This window comes from Etheostoma spectabile, unplaced genomic scaffold, assembly GCF_008692095.1.
Source record: "Etheostoma spectabile isolate EspeVRDwgs_2016 unplaced genomic scaffold, UIUC_Espe_1.0 scaffold00018942, whole genome shotgun sequence".
In the NCBI taxonomy this organism is placed as follows: Eukaryota; Metazoa; Chordata; class Actinopteri; order Perciformes; family Percidae; genus Etheostoma; species Etheostoma spectabile.
In genome coordinates, this window is record NW_022604577.1 from 4,124 (window position 1) to 11,602 (window position 7,479).

A 7,479-nucleotide genomic window follows, 5' to 3' on the forward strand; every position below is an offset into this window, starting at 1 on the left:
CTAAAAGTCAAGGTGCTATACTTTAAAGAACTCCTCCTAGAGATTTCATCAGATTGACTTCAAAATTGGTCTTTGTCATCTAAAGACCTTAACAAGAAAAGTTATCAAAAGCAAAAAGAAATTCCCAAGGGTGTGGTGTGGTGGCCATTTTGAGCATTTTTCGATGTACAGAGAAGTGTCGTAACCTTAGTGTACATTGTCCAATTGGACAAAATTTATCACGATTGACAAGGGTCCAGGCCTGAGGACATTTTTAGGCAGAATAAACTTTTGGTCATAGTGGTCTTATGTAAGATATAAATGAACTCAGCTGAGACTTGGGTCCAGAAACAAGCTATTTCCAAACTTCCTCAATGTTTCCAACGCACAAACTACGAGAGTGAGTGATGCACAGCTGGATACAGGTAACTGTGCTGGCAGAAGTTCTGCTCTGTGGTGTCAGGTTACAGCCTGTTTCTACATAGTAAAAACAGGCTTACTAAGGACATAACAATGGCATAACGTTTTTTTGTGGAAAAAAATAGTTCAACAATTGATTAGTGGACTTCACCGGAAAACAGCAAATAAACAAAGGTATGGATTAACATGTTATCACCTACTTCAAGATAGCAACTTACTTTTAATATTGTAAATATTTTATGTTATTAGGTATGTTCCATATTCACAATTTTCCAAATCAACCCCATGTTTAAAACTATTCTAAATTGAAATTGATATTTACTTTGAGTTTCTTAAATTGGTAACAAATAAGAAAGGCATGTTAATACTTACATCTCCTCAGAATTATTTCATTAAGAACACCTGCTATCACTGCCTTTAATGAAGTTTGCAAGTCTGTCACTTCTTTATTGATGAATTATTTTATTTTTGTTTAAATTCTTATTTTCATACTTATATTTCACATTGTCATGCATATTTATTCACGTAAAATCTTCAATTTTATGTTTACAAACTTAGATGACTGACTGTAAATTGAAAGCATTACAAATTTTTTCCTTAACCAACTTAAAAAATGGAAGTTTAAAGGGTTCACACACTTATAAAATGTGAAACAACTAGCAGATACTAATATCTGGTGGTGAAATTGTAAATTTAAATATAAATTCTGACATTTAACCACACTTGACACACATGACTGTCCATTTGTTGTTTAGAACAATTTTAAAAAGTCTGATGCAGTAGTGTTTTGGTCATAGAATAGAATGAGAGTAGAAAATTAAACTTTTGCGGCGGCCATTTGATTAGTTTGTGAGAAAATAGCATCTGTTAATTATTATAGTAACAACACGTTATAGGGGGCGTAAAGTTTGTCATGCTCATGAGATTAAGAACTATGTCAGACCCACTGAACCATTATAAATTAATTTACTACAATTCTTAGCACTCTAAGCAGTTAGTTTGGAACGCATCCAGACGACCAATGGACCGATTTTACGCACCGCACTCTTTGGTCCAATTTGCATGCGGTCTGCGAATCTCTATAGGAAATGAAAGACTTCCGGTCGTTTCACAGCTGTATCGGGCCTTCGCTGTTGCTGGCCCAAAACTCTGGAACAGCTCCCCCTGACATTCGCCCTATAACGGATGTTGTTCATTTTAAATCAAAACTTAAAACTTATTTATTTAGAATGGCTTTTAATACACAGTAGTGGTGCAACAACTTCCCTCTTCTTCTGAGGATTTTAGGCAACTTTATCTGTTTTAATGTTTTCTATGTTTCATGTGGGTTTTTTTTTTATTGAATGTTGTGTTTGTTTATTCTTAGTCAATGTAAAGCACTTTGGACACCTGTTGGTTGCTGTAAAGTACCATATAAATAAATGTTGATTGATTGATTGATTGTATTGGAGCTAATTTCAAGTGAAGTCAGTGTGAAGGTGGCGTAAGCTGTTGCCCAAAGGCACGCCAGGGCTTCCCAATGTCTTCTTCAGCAACTCCAAATGTTTGGAGGCATCTTTTAGGGAGGGGATCGAGGGGCCATGTTGGCTCTGGACCTCAGCCAACCTTAAGACTTCAAAGACACCTTCCTGATAGAGAATAAAATAATGGGTTTACAATGTTAACTAAGCCAATTATATTTATGAAGTAAAAACTAACTTGACGTATACTTGGCTGCTTAGCATGACAGCACAACAGTACTAGTGAACTATGGCAATCTGGTTCTATGTTGTCTGGATTCGTCCTGGCTGGTAGGGTGACTTTATTTACCCTTGTCTCACAGCAATTCGTGAAATTGTCATGTTATTTTGATTTATTGATTTGTCAACAGTAACACGATTTTCTAGGGAAAGTACAATGGGGAAAGGAACCATCACACTTGGGATGCGGACCCCAGTTTCTGGAGTGAAAGTCCTGTTGTTTGAGAAATCCACCCCCCCAACCAACCTCCTTATGCAAATTTCGGCTTTTCAATACTACTTGATACTGTAATTGTGCTTTTATCACAAAGGGTGCTTTTCATTGAAATACGTTAATATTTGTGCTCACCACCATGAACAAAACGAGAAAATCAATAGATCAATAGATTTAATAATGTCACCATTTCACAAACTGCCATGAGACTGGGCTGTTTATTGCATGCCACAATAGATCTGTTAGTTGCCTTTTATCCCTACAGCACTTTGTTGGCTTGACTCTCTTGACACAATCTATTTCCAAAGTCCAAGTTTACTGAAAGACAGGTTTTGGACATCATAGTGTTATCATATTACTAAGCTGAGATTGATGTTGCTCAATCATACGTACAAAGATCTTGTTGGCCATTGTAAAGGTAGGCGTGTCTTTATTGGTTATGTAAGTTTAAGTTGTTACATAAGTTGTCGGTAGTGTAATGCAGTGAAAGGTCTTGAAAATATCTAAGATTTAACTCTCTTTAACAATGTGGCTTTATAATTTTTGCTGGGTTTTGATCTGAAAGTGCTTTTCCTGTTTATTTTTATTTCTATCCTGATAGCAGACTTCCTAAAGTTCAGGAATCCTCCAAATTATCCTCCAGGACCTCTGCCTCTTCCTTTTGTGGGAAATGTCTTCAGTGTAGATATGACACATCCACACATTTATTTTACTAAGGTAAGGTATAATAAAATCATATTTTCGTATTAGTGTGATTCGATTCTGACACATTCTAATACGTTAAAACTACATTTAATATAACAATAATAACAGGGAAAACTTTGCCAATGTACTAAAAATATTTAAGAAATTTAAATTATTTTAATAGTTCACATAGTAAATGTAGGCCTACTTTACATTGTTTACATTATATAGGAAATGTGCAGTTGTGTTTAAACTATTCATTTTTATATATCCTACTATAGAAACCTATGGCAGACACTGACATCTGGTGGTTAAATTGTATATATGAATGTAAATTCTGATTTTAGTAACTTGGGTGCCCATTGTTCCACATTTGTAGATTTGTTTTTGAACAATTAAAAATGTACATGATGCAGACAGTGGTGTGTTCAATTCAATTCAATTTTATTTGTATAGCGCCAAATCACAACAACAGTTATCTCACTGCGCTTTTTATGAAAGAGCAGGTCTAGACTGTACTCTGTGATGTTATTTCCAGAAACCACTGTGATTCATTAATGTTTGTTTCCAAATGTGTTGTCCACAGCTGGCTGACATCTATGGGAAGGTGTTCAGTGTCCGCCTTGGCAGTGAGAAGATGTGTTTGTGTCTGGGTACAAGATGGTGAAGGAAGCCATAGTGACACAAGCTGAGAATTTTGTGGATCGACCATACAGTGCAATTGTTGACAGGTTATGCTCAGGAGACTCAGGTGTACAAATCTCTCCCTTTCTCTTGTCTCATGCTCTGCAGGAATTAGTTCCGTGAGTCATTAACTCTATTTCGTCTGCATGTTTGTGTGTAGGTGGTCTGTTCTCAAGCAATGGTGAAATATGGAAGAGACAGCGACGCTTTGCCTTGTCTACCTTACGTAACTTTGGCCTGGGCAAAGGTACCATGGAGCAGAGTATCTGTGAGGAGATCCGACATCTGCAGGAGGAGATAGAGAAGGAGAAAGGTTTGCATAATAAGCTCATAAGAAGCATCTCTTCAGCAGTAAAGCATTTTCTTAACAGTGGCGTCCTCTCCTCCAGGTGAACCTTTCAACCCAGCAAGCTTCTTCAACAATGCTGTGTCCAACATCCTTTGCCAGCTGGTGTTTGGGAAACGGTTTGACTACAATGACCACAACTTCCAGACCATGCTGAAGTATATGTCTGACTCTGTTTGGCTGGAGGGCTCTGTATGGGGTACGGTAAGTTAGTAACATCCATTTAGTTCAATCACGTTCAGAGACACAGCATTCTGGCGGGATTATTGGTGAGACCCATGCCTGGGGTCAAAGTTCATCACAAAATGTAAAGGGTGATGAAATGTGACATTCTGTTTTCTTCTGAGCAGCTGTATGAGTCATTCCCTGGAGTGATGAAGCACTTGCCAGGTCCTCACAATAAAATATTCAGCTACAACCACGCCATCCTAGACTTCATCAGTCAGGAGATAAAGAGTCATAAGAAGGACCTGGATCACAGCAATCCCAGGGACTACATTGACGCTTTCATCATTGAAATGGAGAATGTACGGTAACAGTTGCACTGCACAACACTGTTTAGCCCTTCCTGACAATCTACCAGCCATTCAATACTGTATCTTCTCTGCATTTCTGAATAGCACAAAGAGACCGGTCTGGGCTTCACTGAGACCAATCTGGCTTTTTGCACTCTGGATCTATTTGTGGCTGGATCAGAGACAACATTCACTACTTTGCTGTGGGCTTTGGTTTTCCTCATCAAAACCCGGATATTCAGAGTAGGTGACATGTTCGGCCATAGAGACAGAGCGCATTTTAAGTCCCACCCCCCCTAAAGGGGAAATCAAATCAACTTGGTTCTCTAATGACTGTGCATTGCGTGAAGATCCAGCTAGCAAACAACAGAACAATACCTAAAAGCTGTGTGTGGTAGGATACACTACGAACAAGGTAAAGACCCCATAACTTACAAGCTGCTGGACTGGAAAAAACAGAGCCTTTGAAAACAAGAGTGGATACAGACATGAGGAATCAGTGGAAATGGGCAGAACACAGAATCTTGACAATAAGATAATGTTATGCATTACATATGTAACAGCACATTTTGTTACCAAGTCAAATATCCATGTCAGTTTAAGGCTAACTATTTTTCTGTTATTTAGGCCAAAGCATTTGGACAGTATCCAACTTGTGTTATAGTGGAATGTGGATCAGTTCAAATGTTTCCACGCGTTTTAGCTTGCTAACACACAACTAACAGATTTATATCAGCATGCTAACATTTCACAATGACAATGACCACATGCTCATCGTAGTCTTAGTTTAGAATGTAAGCATTTTGCAATAAAGGCTCAATTATATGAAGGAACACACATGTACAAGGACAGCTGTAGCAACCACCGACGTGTAGTAGCTTTGTTGATACTATGAGCATGGAAGACATGTTGCACACATGGTCAGTAGGCCTACATCGCCTACACTACCACTTGTACCAGTGAGGCTGCACCAATGTGTCTGGACACTTTGTTTTGTCCGAGTTCAACTTCAACAGAATTTAACAAGCTGGTGAACACAAACAGTATAATTTGGCTTAAGATGTCACTACATTAACTTTTTCTCAGCCTGTTGCTACAAGCTTTATTCCTTTAAATTCTTGTTTTTCTAGACAAAGTCCGGGCAGAGATAGACAGAGTGATCGGACGAACCCGACTTCCCAGAATGGCAGACAGACCTAACCTGCCCTACACCGACGCTGTCATCCACGAGATCCAGAGGATGGGAACCATTGTTCCCCTCAATGGACTTAGAATGGCTGCCAAGGACACAACACTGGGTGGTTACGTAATACCCAAGGTGCATTTAGTACACATTCATTTTAAGTCTAAAGAGGATTGTCTCTGTAATGTGGGTGTCGTTTCAGAATTAATTGATGTTTACCTATGGATCTTTTTATTTTTTTAGGGTACGTCCTTGATGCCCAACCTGACCTCTGTGCTGTTTGACAAGACTGAATGGGAGACGCCAGACACCTTTAATCCTGGACACTTCCTGAATGCTGAGGGAAAATTTGTGAAAAGAGATGCTTTCCTGCCTTTCTCTGCAGGTAAACCACATTCATCTGAATCTTTCATCTAACCTGAACCAGAATATATGTTTTACTCTCAGCTGTTACACCAAATGTGTGTTTGTGGACTCTTTAGGGAAACGTGTGTGTCTTGGAGAAGGCCTCGCCAAAATGGAGCTGTTCCTGTTTTTGGTTGGTTTACTACAGAAGTTCTCTTTCTCCGTTCCTGATGGAGTAGAGTTAAGTACAGAAGGAGTTGTTGGAGTAACACATGTACCACACCCCTTTAATGTTTACGCTAAGGATCGCTGAATTATACAATATCTCACTGAATCATTTTTCATCTACACAATGTGTAACAAACACAGAATGTAAAAATAATAAATGAAGCTTCCAAGTCTAAAAAGTCAAGCTAATGCAAAATTTCCTTAAAGCTGCATTCTATTTAAATTCCAGCAGGGGGGGAAGAAGCTGGTATCTATAGAGAAGTCTTTTTCAATACAGCTTGATATCTATTTTGTAAATTATAGTCACATTTCTTTTTAAAAAGACGATAACGCAGATCATGTGTAGGGCTGATCTGTAGTACTCTAGTCCGGTCTTGGACTTGAGTCCGGACTCAAGACCATTTTTCTATGGTCTCGGACTCGCTGGTATTCGGTATTTCGGTCTTGGCCACTGGTCTTGTCAAATATGGCTTTTGGTCTTGACCGAGTCCATGTGTCCTTATTATGTCTTTTTACCCTACATCTGGAGTAAAGCTATATTGTCATTTAGTTGCTCAAAGGCTCAGCACTACTACCTACTGTAGCAGTATCAGTTCTAACACTGTTATTATGAGCTATCACCATATGTCATTCTGTTTTCTTTAGATTAGATCATATGATATCAAGGGGAATGGCTATACTTACAAATCCTGGGTGTAGTGACACTGTTTTTGCTTTTATATCAACAAATAACCCCAAATTATTGTCTTGATAACGTTATGCATGAGACTTTTTTTTCTGTCCTGGACTCAGTCTTGACTCAGACTCAAACCTTTTTGGACTCAGTCTTGACTTAGTCTCAACTAGTCCTGATCTTGGACTCGACAAAGGTGGTCTTGACTACAGCCCTGGTGTAGGGTTTGGCTAAATGCCACCTGTTAATCATAATAGAGGCTTAGCAAGCGTATTCATGGTACTTTGTACATAAAAAAGCCAACTTGTTTTTGTGTGCTGTTTTCTCGCGTTTTTTTTTTTACTTCGTAAAAAAACGTCTTGTTCAGTGTTCAGTAGCACCTTGCCAACTGAGCCTAACTGGTTAGTGCTAGCATTAGCTTCTTACTTAAGGGAACATTTGCCATTTTTTGTTTAACTAGCTATATGTG

At 38.5% G+C, this 7,479-nt stretch overlaps 1 pseudogene; it reads left to right on the top strand.

Moving 5' to 3' along the window:
- The first annotated feature begins 2,874 nt into the window (after positions 1–2,874).
- On the top strand, positions 2,875–7,144 carry LOC116683350 (cytochrome P450 2J6-like; annotated as a pseudogene).
- The last annotated feature ends 335 nt before the right edge of the window (positions 7,145–7,479 follow it).